This window comes from Hesperophylax consimilis, chromosome 9 (genome assembly GCF_061612785.1).
Source record: "Hesperophylax consimilis isolate HC1 chromosome 9, BYU_Hcon_1.0, whole genome shotgun sequence".
In the NCBI taxonomy this organism is placed as follows: domain Eukaryota; kingdom Metazoa; phylum Arthropoda; class Insecta; order Trichoptera; family Limnephilidae; genus Hesperophylax; species Hesperophylax consimilis.
Genome location: NC_142844.1, coordinates 25,862,222 through 25,876,930, shown reverse-complemented (window position 1 = coordinate 25,876,930; position 14,709 = coordinate 25,862,222). Strand labels below are relative to the sequence as shown.

The 14,709-nt window shown below is 31.4% G+C and overlaps 1 protein-coding gene across 1 annotated transcript in view; it reads right to left on the bottom strand.

The window, feature by feature from the left end:
- LOC149421134 (uncharacterized) overlaps positions 1-14,709 on the bottom strand; it is a 214,478-nt gene that overhangs the window by 196,388 nt on the left and 3,381 nt on the right. The window lies entirely within an intron of this gene.

The following is a 14,709-nucleotide window of genomic DNA, read 5'->3' as shown; positions in this document are numbered from 1 at the left end:
TTCAGATTTCCGAGCCATTGTCAATCTAACACGATAAAAGTCCAAGTTTTTTGTTGATGCTGGAGTTTTATTCATTAAGAGAGTGTGTGACAAATTTCGGAGATACATATCGTATTACAAATTAATAAATATTTCATATTTTTATTAGAGAAATGAAAATACAAACTATTGCCTTAGTATTACTTACAAGTGTGAACATTGTTGGAAGGAAAACATTGGTAATACAGAACAAGGTTCAAATAAAAAACACTTACTATGAAGTTCAGAGTTATGAAAGGTATGGAAGTTAAATATTGACTCTAAAAGGAAGTAATAACTTAGAAATATTAAAACGGTTAAGTACCAATACTAAAATAAAACATGGTGAATTCTATTATACGCTTTCATCCATCGTTAGATACATTCTTGCTTATTCATAAAACGATCTTTGATTATTCGACGGCTTAAAAACATAACATGGTGTTGGGTTTTCGCAACTTCCATTTTTTTTGTATTTTGGCGAATGGCTATGATTTTTTTGTATGAATCAACATCTTAGCTAACGCCAGGAGGCAATGGGATTATGGTACTGAACATAGGGGAATATTGTGAAATAGGCAGAGGAGGAAACAGAAAATGAAAGAAGTAATTGAATAAAACAAACACCTCGCTTTAAACCACCAACTTATTTAACAATTACGAACCGGGTTTGCTTTACTTAAGCTTCATCGGGGTAGTAATTTAAACTTAACTAAAAACGCAGAGTGTAATATATATTTATTTTTTATGTGATAACTAACAAGAATCCCAATAGCTTCCAACCATCTGGAGCCAGTGAAACTATGGCATCCCTTACTAGGTTATGTTGTGAGGCTGAAAGTAGTGGGTGGGGAAGGAGATGGGGATGAGGAATGTGGGAAAGTACCTGGCTATTCAGATTTGGTCACCAAGCCACTTCAAACAACATTTCAATTCTGAATTGTGGTATTACAACAGGGCGATACTGAGAGTATCTCCAATCAACAAATGTGAAATTGGTGAAAAAACATAAATTAATAAAATAAAATTTACTTGCGCACGTCGGGTTTTGAACCCGCGACATCAAGCTTGCTAGTCGAGAGCCTTACCTCTCGACCATGGAGGCCGTAAATAAGTTAATGTCAGGGAGACAGAATAAAAATACTAAATCAATGGAATAGTGAAAGCTTAAGCCAAGCAAAACCATTTGGTAAATAAATTTAGAGGAAATTGGTGGTTTAAAACATAGTGTTTGTTTATTTTAATATTTTGTCATATTTTTAACTTATTTTGTTATATTTTTAACTTATTTTGTTATATTTTTAACTTATTTTGTTATATTTTTAACTTATTTTATTATATTTTTTAACTTATTTTGTTATATTTTTAACTTATTTTGTTATATTTTTAAATTATTTTGTTCTATTTTAAATTTATTTTTCATATTTTTAACTTACGCAATTGGTTATTAACTCTGACGTCAGAACACAGAGTTAAGGATTTTACCAATCCATGGTGTCTTATAGGAGGCTCTACAAGACGACAACCATAAAACAACCAAATACTTCATGCATGTAACACATCCACTGTTTAAAAAAATGTTTATAGCTAATAATTTTATTGATTTCAAACAGGTTCTAACATATATTTAACAGAGTCAATTTCAAATTAATCGCCTTGACAAATTTCACTTTGATAAATAGAATTCGTAATCCTCTTATCATATCTGCCATCAAACGAATCCGTTGAATCAAAACGAGTATCGGGTATCTGATAATGGCTATAATCAGAATGAAGGGAGAAAAAAGCAATTACAATACAAGTATGAAAGCATGCGAGATGTGCCGAGTAATTTAGATAATTTCCGTGCTCGAGTGGCCTACGCCATGTGATTTCCAGTTCGCAAACAAAATTAGCCTTTGGGGTCACTCGTCATAAGTACTTCTATCACTGACTGCCGATGGGCGCCTCGTACTATCACCTGCAGAAATCTGTTTTAATATGAATTGAAAGTTTTTGAAGTGAAACTTCTTTACGCGCGTTATGCATTTTCGAGGACCGGAGTAAAACCGACTCATGACCGTCACGAAAAACCGTGATCATTTCGCTATAGGAGCCTAGCTAATATTATATACCTAGTTTAGGTCACTCTCCAAACTCAGCTTCGCGGTCTAGAGGCAGAGCTCCCGACTGTCGTGGTGAAAAACCGAGGTTCGATCCCCGCTTTAACTATTTTTTTTTTCTTTTTGTGATTTTTTTAATACGAGGAAAAGTGATAAAATGCTCTCGTGCTGCGACTTTGTCAGGCATACATATAAGAAGATATCTTCATGATCGTTGTCAAAAATGCACATTTATATTTTTTTATTGAGTAATTTATTTTTAGAATTTGTTGCGATCGAACTTTCTAATTCTGTTTGAAACGATCGATTGAAGGAAGCGAATTTTGTATCGTAATGTAATATCATATACAAACTCCGTTATAAAAATAAGCGCGGGACAAGTCAATTGAGGAGTACACATTGTATACGCGGTTCTCGTCGCGCGAGATACCTCTCCTCGCGGTCTAGAGGCAGAGCGTTCGACACTCGTTATGCAGGACCCGGGTTCGAATCCCATATTTTTCTAACTTTTAATTTTTTTTATCACATGCTACTTATAAATATGTCAATATTAGGAATCTAGTTAAACGTGTATTCGTTAACAACACGCCTATAAATAAATTTATGCTTTTTAAAACTATAATGTACAGCATTCTGAATAATAATAATATGAAATGAAAAGAGAGAGAGAAGAATACTAAAAGTTTCACTTCCGTCGTGCGTAGGCTTGCCACACACTGTATTTTTTTACAGTATTACTTTTAATATCCGATTCCGACGTGTAAAAAAGATTTGGATCAACAGAACTATATAGGATCAAACATCCTTAATATATATATATATAGCTTCAAATAATTCAAAACACAACTTAAGAAACGTATCATCTTCTATCTTCGTCGAACGTCACAGCGGTGCTGCCAAGGTGTGTTATCTATGTGAGGATATTGTGTCAGCGCTTTATTAGCAGCAGGCACGCGGTAATCTCTCTCGCTGCAGCAGCTGGTCTAGTTTCTTCACCACCTAGGATTCTTGCTGCAGAATATCCATCTTCTATCTTCATGTCACCTGTTCCTATTCTTCATTCTACTTTACTTAACTTCACATTATATTTTTTGTAATACCTGCATCAACTGTAAAGTGCCCCTGAGGTGATAACTCACAAAAGTGGCGCTATAAAAATTGTCCAATAAAATAAATTCAAATAAATAACTTATTTTCGAAATTCCATTGTTTTTTTTTTCGTGCAAAATTATTTATTTTTCCATACAAATAATTCAATTTTTTAGCTGAAAACTACATTAAAATTTAGTAAATTTAGAAAAAAAGTTGTATATTTTTTACTTGTAGAATCACCTCCCCAAGTTAGTGCACTTTACCCCAGGAAACCTTGTATATATATTTGCCAATTTCAGTTAGTAAGAGCTCACCGTTCGATGGTATTTTTGTGGGACACTTCTAAAATATGTTATTTAAAACTAAGTAGGTACCTAAATACACAGAATTAAAAAACTAATAATATTTGGCAAGTGTATTCTGCATATGATGGTACTTGGTTAGGTTAGGTACACATATCCACATAATGGCTTCCACTGCACATGTTCAATATTTACATCTAGGAGGCATTAAAACGGAGGATGTATTAAGGTACTATCCACCGCAAAAAATACACAGCGCATGGCAAAGATTAATGACTAGCCTCGTAGTTAAGACACGTAAGTAAATAATATTTGGAATTTAGAGGGGATTGTAAGACAACCATTAATTATAAGAGAATTGTTACATTCGGAAGTTAATGTGAATGGAGTTCAATAGATAGAATGGTTGGTCAGAAGCTGAAATTAATGAGTAAAAGAAACATTAAAAAATCTTTTGATAATAAGTGAAAATTCTGTAAGTAATTGTTTCGTAGACATTCACATTTGAAAAATTCATCGTTGAGTGTCGTTAAATGCCGATTCAGCTTTTGATGCACACAAATTCTAAGAATCCGAACTATTTATTGCACTACAATTTGGGAAATATTGTGATTGGTGAAGGCATAAAAGAAGTAGGGGAAGAGAAGATGAAAGGAAAGTTTGGAAGTTTTAAAGGTTTGGAAGTATTCGATTATCCAGATCTAGTCAATAAACATCGTTGAAACCATCTAAAACAACGTTTTAATTCAGATAGCAGGGAGAAATGAGCAGGTATTGCTGAATTATTGAAAATGTCTTCAAATTATTGGTAATCAAGTTAAAAGTAAACTTTCAGTAAATTCGTAATAAAATCGGCACACGTGTTCATGCACCTACGTTTGTCTTAATAATATAATAATGATGAAATGTGAAAGTTTTTGGGTTCCGACTTCGTGACAATAAATTGGTAATTTACAAAATGTTTATCAGGAAACCTATGAATGCATTCCTTATGGGCTTTCAATCTTGTTTTTAACCGGCTTACGAATAATATGAAAAGATTCTTAATGTAGATTCTGTAATGAAAATACAACAGTTTTTAACCCTAGAACTCCAAGAACTCCGAGAATAGAACCAGGGATCTTTTCAAATAGTCACGGAGGTTGTCTTCAAAGACGAAATCGTCGTGTATCAAAACTTATATTTTATATTTAGTTACGTACGTGAATTTTTTTACTATTCAACATAATATAAAATCTGCCAAATTCCCAGATCAGTTTGTCAACAGGTATATTTAACCTTAATTATATCACTAAAGCGTACCCATAATGAAAAAAAAAATTCAGAAAATAGTAGTAGAAGAATAATTAGAAAGTAATTACAATACAAAAATATATGCGGTGTTCCCCAAGGGTCATATTTGGGGCCAACTATATTTTTGAATTTTTTTAATAATGTTTCTACAATTTCAACGACAATGAGAAAATATTAAAATCATCATATATCTCTTCATTAAAAATTTTAAACGTGATTTATAGCCATATAAAAAATCTTCTTTAGATAATAGTGATCAAAACATAATTTTAATCATATAATATCTAGTTAATAAAGCCGCTCATTCAATATGCAATACACATAAGTGATGTATTATTTCTCTTGTAATTAATCTAGTTAATCCGGATTGACGAGAGCCGAGAGGAGAGAAGTAAAAATTTCTCTTTGTAAGAATTCTCTTCAAGCGCTTGCACTCATCATTCAAGTTCACTGCTCTGTTTAATGAACTAATCGCATGAAAACGAAACTGTTTCCACGATTGTCTTGTTTTATACACGTTTTTTTAGTGTCAGATATATCTAATCATTGTGATTCAAAAGCTTGTTGATTGTTTTCGGGAAGGAATGCAAATCCGAAAGTGAAATACTATGCAATTAATTTAATCTTGTTTCCAAAAAACCCACATTAAATTTCAATCTAATCTAAGTAATTATGATCTACTTTTGCATCCAGATTAGTGTAATTAATTTAATAGATAAGTTTGAATTTATTATTTGATCAGAAATACATGGTTTTGTTTTGTTAAATAAGTTTACGATTTAGCAATGCTGTATTCAATAAAATATGTCGATGCGATCATTGGAAAGACGATTTTAATCGTCTTGTGTATTTCTCAAGTTAAACTAAATGCAGAAATAAGGCTGTTAAATGGTTCTCTTTACGCAAATTGATCCTTTCGCAATAAAAACTAATAGGAAATCTGTAATACTGCTGCAGTATATTCTTGTCTTATTTCGATCTGGAATACCTATCCTGATCATTACTTATACTTATTGATTCATTTCCTTTAGCAAATTAACTATTTCCTCTAAATGATCCCGTGCTTATTATTTTCGTGGCTGTAATTTAATCATCAAAAGTGTAAGTGTAAGGATACCCATAACTCTTCTATCAGAATTTTCTACGACTCTAATACAAATAATAATAAAAATGTAAGCACTTAATGGAACCATCCAGAACCACCAAGTACTATCATACTACCCCAAGTTGGGGTGTACTAGAGTGCTAACGTTACAAAAATTGGCATTATTGAATTTGTTTTAGAATTTTCGAAAAAAAAATCAACAAAGCCATTTTTGTAATATTAGCACTCTAGTACACCCAAAAGTCACGAACTGCCACTGGTTGTGAGGCTGAAGGTAGGGGGAGAGGTGATGGAGATGAGGAAGGTAGGAAAGTACATGCCTCTTCATATCTGATCACGGCCATTTCAATTCATCAATTGTTTCAATTCTGAATGGTGATCTTTCACCAGGGTGATACTGATAATATCTTTCACTCTGAAAAGTACGGAAAATATGTTATTTTTAAATTATTTATTTGTAAAACATTACAAATTACAAATACTTAAAAATGATGTACCTGCCAACGTATTTTTGTAAAATGTACTGTGACAAATAGGTACCACCCTACATAGAAAATATCTAACATATAAAGAACACTATAGAAAGTGACTGAGACTACGAAGTAAATCACACGAAGACAATGCCACCGCGGATTATCGACTTGCAAAAAACATTAATATTTCATACAAAGGAGTCTCCGATATCATAGAAAGCGTACCAAGTTCAGTGGTTGCTTACCCAATGTAAAAACACAATCGGCGATGTAACTTGTGAAGAACAGATTCCGATTGTTCTGGTATACTCCCAAGGTTCTGCCGTAACCCCGCGAGAATAGTCGTAGGAAAGTCATCGACACTCAGCCGAGAGTTTCCATTTCATTGCATCGCAATGTCAAGAACCAGACGAAGGTTTGCAGTCAAGTTCTTCTGCAACTCTCGTTTCTATGCGTCTGTCATAATTGTTCCAGTTGTGCTGACCATAATGTGCAGGAAAAATTAAACTAGTCTCTCAAAGCGATAGGCACAATCGAGTTTTCCACTTATGTATAGTGAATTATTCAATGAATTATTGCGAGCAATGCTTGAAAACGTAAGGAAATGTTGAAATACTTGTATTCTATAACACAAATATTCAACCTGTTTATAGATCACCATAATAAGTAATTGGAGGTTGAAATTTTTTTGAAGATCTTATCAATAATTGATGTCCATTTATTTGTATTTTGGCTACCTTCGAGGGGAGACCTCAAATGTAATAATACTCTCTTTTGTAACTGCAATATAACTTACGTAATTGAATAATTTTAAACATATTATTACAGTCAACTATTCCGCGAGTAAGAAAACATACTGTTAGATCATTTTGAATCCAAGAACAGATTGAAAGCAGAGTGCGAACACTTACACCACGGTACGCGTATGCTTACCCCGACTACGGGTCAAGTGTACGCAATCGACATGCTTGTGAATTTTTTTAATACAACTTTTTTGACTTATGAACCGTATGTGGTTTGGGTTTTTTTTAGACGCCTTAATAATTAATCATATTAATAAACAAAAAATGAATAAAATATCCACAGCTTTCAATACAAAATATCAACAGTTTTCAATACAAAATTTGGACAGATTTTAATACAAAATATCGACAGCTTTCAATAAAAAATATCGACAATTTTCAATACAAAGTTCCTAATGAAGAAATTGTGTATACGGAGAAAACTAACTGAAATAAAATATTACTAATTTATTGAAAATCTTTTCTAATTATTTGTATTCCGGTTTAAAACGGGACTGCAGTCCTTTAACGAATGAATTGACAGGCTTAGGACATAAATTCTCAGTAATCACGTTTGTGTTATGGCAATGTCGGAACACGTGTTCATAAAAAATGTAATATTTTCGAATTTCATTATTGGGTACTATCAGAACAAACGTAGGTGCATGAACACGTGCTCCGATATATTATGAATGTACCGAGAGTTTATTAGAAAACAGCATCCAATTCCATTTTAACAGAATTTTAATAAATCGGCAATACACATTTTTCTCCGTGCACCGTTACCCCACGTGACCCTACGATATGTTAAAATATATAAAAAAAAAATAAAAAGTATAAATAGATAGACGGTAAAATAATAATATGAATTATTACAAACGCGTTTATGCTTGACACTATAAACATAAAACTTTACGTGAAAACAACCTGCAAAAATGTTTGTATCGGAATTATCTGTATTATTTATTATCTTGTAATTCAACGTTATAAATAAAGATAACGTGTAACAACTAAAGATTATTTACTCTCTTGTTATTCAATGTTATAAATGAACTTATCTATACCTATTATTTAGTTTCGTTTTATTCAAAGTTATAAAGAAATATTATCTATATTATTCACTCTCTTGTTATTCAACGTTGTAAATATTTTCTACTTTATTTATTCCGTTTTTATTCAACATTGTAAATAAATATTATCTGGATTATTCACTATCTTGTTATTCAATGTTATAAATGAATATTATAACTCGTTATTCAACGTTATAATTAAATATCATCTAGATTATTCACTCTATTGTTATTCAACGTTATAAATAAATATTTTCTAGTTTATCTATTCTCTTGTTATTCAACATTGTAAATAAATATTATCTGGATTATTCATCATATTATTATTAAACGTTATAAATAAGCATTTTCTAGATTATTTATTCTCTTGTTATTCAGCATTGTAAATAAATAGTATCTGGATTATTCACCGTCTTATTATTCAACGTTATAAATAAATATTATCTCTGGTTATTCAACGTTATAAATAAATTTTTTATAGATTATTATTCTCTTGCTATTCAAAATTGTAAATAAATATTAGTTGAATTATTCACTCTCTTGTTATTCACCGTTATAAATAAATGTTCTATAGATTATTCACTCTCTTGTTACTCAACGTTATAAATATATATTCATATTTTATAAGTGCATGTACTATTCAATTAAATCTTCGCCGAGAGGTCGTTTCTTGCTTTCAACCTTTCAAGATAGGTGTAAATTACATTTGAGTTAGCAGTATTCCAAAGACGTAAAATTTCTCCACGGAAAAAAAACCTTTTATCTGACGTTGTAGGATGAGTGAGTTTTTGCGGGTTACATCGGCACTAGTTAAAGTGATTAAATTATACATTTATTCCTCTCCGCTCTTTTAATTTTTTGTTACTTTAACAAACACTAGGAAGTGAATATTGAATTAAGGCTTTGTCTTGAAAAGAAACAAATCGATCACATCTACGGATGGAACTTGTACAATAATAATATTACATATTTTAAAAACGCTACGAAATGCTTAATGTTTGTTTTACTAAATAAGAACATTAACAGATGCAATCTATGTCCCCGTGTTTATTAACAGATGCAATCTATGTCCCCGTGTTTATTATTGCTATCTAAAGCATAACCTTCAGACATTCGATTATATTGTTGAATATAATGGCATATGATAGCATACACGTGGCCGTAACTAAATATACTATCATATTTATGCAACTGCAACACACATGTTTGTAAAGGCTGGTTTGGGGAGACCCTTTGACCTCTCCAACTGGTCTGTCGACCCATCGCCTAGCGCTGCAGTACTACGATAACACTAGACACACTGATCCATAGATTTCTACACAACCCTCATAGATTTTACCTTCCCAGAGCTTCTTCGCCTTTCTTTCCTTAAAAAAAACCCTCCACACAGCATTCCAAAATATGACATATGCCCTGAGGGAAATTATTTTCTTCGGGGCCTCCTACGTGAGGTTAATATACAAAATAAAATATTTTCAAATTACAGTTTTCATGGTTTTAATCATCATGGTATGAACATACGTTTGCGCCCTTTTAGGTTTCCATATAAAAATAAACTTACTTATTGACAAGGCTTATATAAAAATTTAAAATGAAACATTATAAATAAAACTTAAGTACGTAGGTATCCACCTGCCTCAATTCATACATGTTTCCTATGTAGTCTAAACTACTGTGAAATATAATATTCTGTATTAAAATAATAGCATTTTTCATCAATTTTTATGTGAATACCGCACAAGAGTTTCAACTACTCCCAACCGTCTTAGGACTATGGCATCCCAAGATGCGGTTTTTGTGAGGCTGAAGGTAGTGGAGAGTGGAAAAAAATAGGAAATATGAAGATGTGGAAATGTCTGGCTATTCAGATATGGTCATCAAACACAGCTTATGCCATTGAAAGTAAAATTTCAATTCGGAATGGTGGTCTTTTACTAGGGTGATATTGAGAGTACTTTCACTCTGAAACGTTCATATGTACCTAATTAATTTTGTGAAACAATACATGTTATTAATCAAGTAATCAATTATTTTCTCAAATTAAAAATTTATCAAATTACTTCGTTTGCAATCTTTATGCATGCAATGACATATCTATTTATATTACCTAACCTAACAAATATAGTGTAAAGACAGTGGAACTATAATCACCACGCAGTTGTGAAGCGTTGTGATGCGGGGTAAGGTAGGGGATGTTGTAATGGATTTATTGATGCGGATCTTATAGAAGCCCGGATCTAGCTATAAATTTAGTTAATATACAGGAATTTTAAATGATGTTTTCACCAATTATTGTTACTTTTTGCAAAGGGTATAAAATTTTGAAGATCCAGCCCTGATCTTGAATAATCACAAAGCTTCGTCTCAGACTAAAGTACGAAAGGTTAATAAATTTGAGTTTTGTTTTCTTTGTGATAAATCAGAGTGCTTATCACTTGACTGTGCGCGAGAGAGTGTGCGAATAACGCCATGGAAATAGTTTTCGGATGAAAAAGTTCACCTGCTGCCTCGGAGCATTGAATTTTATGGAATCACATTGCTTCGCAGTCACTCTACTTCTAATTGTAGTGTGATTTTATATCAAAACAAGAGCAATTATTATTGTTGTAAATGTATGCAATGAAAATGAAATCATGGGTTATCATATTATTATAAGCGTGTAAAAGTAAAATATTTTGTAAAATAATGTAAAGTATCTACCTGTAGCGAACTTTTTCCCACATTTGCATATTTTCGATGTACGTAAGTCGCTCGACTTAAAATTAATATACATTCTATGTTCTTTGTAGATGGATATTTTCAGATAAGATCGAATTATAGAGGATTTTTGATAAGTTGTCTAAAGTTATTATTTATAGAGAGTCATTTCACACTACCTACAAAATAAAATAATATTTTTTATACATGCAATTAAACACCAATCCTAAAAATATGCATTTACATACTCAACTGTGATAATGCTTTAGAATTTGTACAGTAAAAACAGGAAAACGTAAAATAGCATTTATTGTTTTGTCTTGAAGATTTTTATTTATAGCACCTCTAATCGTACAGCCCTGTGGTTATAGGTAGCCATACTAACAAATAGGAGGGCATAGTGGATTATAACGTATGTCTATGATTCATTCAAACTCGAAAACGTATCAAACAATAACTTCTACGATTCCATTAAAAATCTAACAAAAATATATATATAAGCCACACGGAGAAAAATGAGTATTACTGATTTGTTAAGAATCTCTTCAAATTATTGGTATTCCGGTTAAAATCGGGATTGCAGGCATTAATGAATAAATTAACAAGTGTTCTGTTAAACTTTTAGTAAATGACGAACATATTTTTACGACGTAGGAACACCTGTCAATGAAAATCCTAATATTTTCACATTTCGTCATTATATAATATCAAGGAAAATGTACGTTCATATAAACACGTGTTCCGATATCTTAGAAATTTACTTAAAGTTTATCAGGAAACGGTCTGCAATCCCGTTTTAAACCGGATTACCAATAATTTGAAAAGTTTGCTAACTTATTTTTTTCCATGCATCCAACGTAAAAACGTAAAATAATTTCAGGTGTGCATTTTTGTATGAGTGAACATTTAAATTATTAATATTTGGCTGATTTATAGAGCGCAGTTTTCGTGAAAAATCACCTCAAAGGCGCTGTTTTACTTAAATACCACTCAACATGATAACTTAGATCGCAACTAACTAATTGCCCCACTTGTATAGGTATTCTAGAATTCCAGAGTGTTAAATGTGGTCGGTTGGGCACACGTAGTGCGTGAAAAATCATTTAACATAAATCACACTTGAAAACATTTAACCAACAACGGTTGATGTCTACAAACGATCAATGGGCCTGCCCAGTACCCAGTAACAAGTGCCCATAGAGGCAGTTTTGTAATTTAACAGCCCGAACGTAATTATAATGAAACTAGCATACGTTTACCCAACGTTGCTTGACTTTTCTCTACTTTCAATAAATACAATATCCGATAGTGAAAATCCTATCAAACTTCGTTGCATAGTTTAGAAGAACTAAGCGCACAAACAAACAGACGCGGATATTGACTTTGTTTTATACTATTTAGAGATTCTGAGTTATTCACTTATTCGGGTGAAATGTGAAGAAAATAGATGTTCTAACTAACGGTTGTTTTATGGAATTTGAACAATTCATCAAATTTCAACGTTCATTTGAGAGGTCTGTGAAAGTCCTATTCAAGTTCTGTTATTATATCATTATAGGCCAATTACTTTACAGAACTGAAATAAAAATAGAACTTTCACAGAACTTGAAAATTAACTTTCAATTCATGAACATTTTGAAACAGTATATGTATTTAATTCCTCTTTAAATAGCTTTAATACTTTTTATATGCTTATCTTCCAAGATGTTAAGTGTATCAGAATGAGAAGATTATATTGCGAATTGATAATAAAAAAAATAATAAATAAATAAATCACTTATTTTATAACTGTGTGTTATGATTAAGTCTTATTGTAATGATTGGCAAATTTATTTAGATACTTTGTTTATTAGAAATTTTTAGCGCAGAATGAGTTAAGATTTTCAAAAGAAATAAAAATAATGTTCACCTAAAAAATGTCATAATATCGGTTGGTACTTTAACGTTTGTCGGACGTTTTCAAATAATCAGTTCCAATTTTGAAAATGATGCTTTAATTCAAATCAATTTTAAGTCCATTGAACTAGATTACACTCAGGAATAACTAACATACATCTAACTAAATAAAAGCACTTAAAAAATAGTGGGTTGAGAAATACCTGGCTCTCCAGATCTGGTTACCAAAGACGGTTAAAGACAATTCAAGCCACAATGTGATTCGGAATGGTGGTATTTCAACAGGGCGATACTGAGAGTGTCTAGCACTTATGAACGAAGTTTTAATAAGGTATTTTTTAAATAAAAATACATTTTTTTATAGTTTTCTTAAATGATTGAAAAGAAGTTGATAAATTGTATTACATTATTGGAGTGAAATATCAATTTTCTGCGGAATACGAATTAAAGTGATATACTAAACACTGACGCTGAGAACATCTTATAAAATCAAATAATGGGTGAACACATATTGTTAAGCGTTGAAGTGGGGTCGGAGGCGTTATTATTTTTTAATTTTGTGTTAGTATACACTGTATACAGTATATTATTTTTCTCCGAGGAAGGAACGGTTATTAGGAAACCAGTTGGTTTAAATATAAAAAATATTTAGTTGTTCAAACAAAATATTTTAGCTCTATTCAAAAGTATTTATATGTGTATTTAAAATAAAATTATTTGCATACCTACTAGGTAATAGGAGAGCTGTGTACATATGATTAATAAAATTACGATCCCTTACGTTAAGCTTGGCTGCATCAGTTTAAAAACATTGAACGGATATTTTTTCATAAGATCCCTTATTTTTATTATTATGAAGGGGAGTTTGTTTACGTTTTACGGTTGGTTTATTTTCTTTAAGTTCCCTAATTCATTTGGCGGTTACAAATTCCTTTCACAAAGCCAAGAAGAAGGTGCAGGTGAATTTCTGACTTGGTATTTAAAGTGTAACGGACAACAGGTGTTTTCTTAGCTTGTATTATGTTTATTGTTTATTGCAAAACACGCAGACTTAATGTACAGGAAACATACCTAGATACATTTGAAATTAATCCACAATGGATGGGTTAAACAACTTTGAAGATACATTCAAAAAATATATTAAATATTGTACTTTCTCGTTTGTATTATTTATGAGCTTGATTTATGGGAAACACTGATAATTGTTTTAACGTGAATTTATTAATCAAGACCACATTTCTTAGACAAATCACGGACAGTGATAATATATTTGCCACATGCCTACAGTAGTGATGAAACATGTTGAAATATATTGGAAAATATATTGTGACATATATTGGAAAATATATTGTGATATGTATTGGGAAATATATTGGAACATATATTGGGGAAGATATTTGAAAATATATTCAAAAATGCATTGAAAAAATTTATATAGTTCTAAAACACATTGAAAAAAATGTAGAATAACATATATTTTTTCGCAAGGCAATGATAGCAAACGTTATAGTTAGTAAGAATTTAAGTATCGTAAATAAAAATCTCTTTGAACTTGATAATATTCAGAAAACTTCACAGTCATAAAACCATAAGTTACGCCGTTCATCCGGTGAATCGTCCATTTAAAAATACCGTCGTATTTTATAATAAGCGTGTGTTTTATAACTTCTCATAATCTTTTATTGATGGCGAGATAATAAAAAGTTGGCGGCGGTAACATAAATTATTTTTCTCATCTGAAGCACCTACTTATGTGTTATTTTTATTGATTTGAATATCTCATTTACAGTCCCGCTTTATTTATTTTGCCCGAGTTCCATTTGCATTGAAATTGTCTTTAATAACAATAAATTAAATTATTCTTTATTCCTTAATTAAT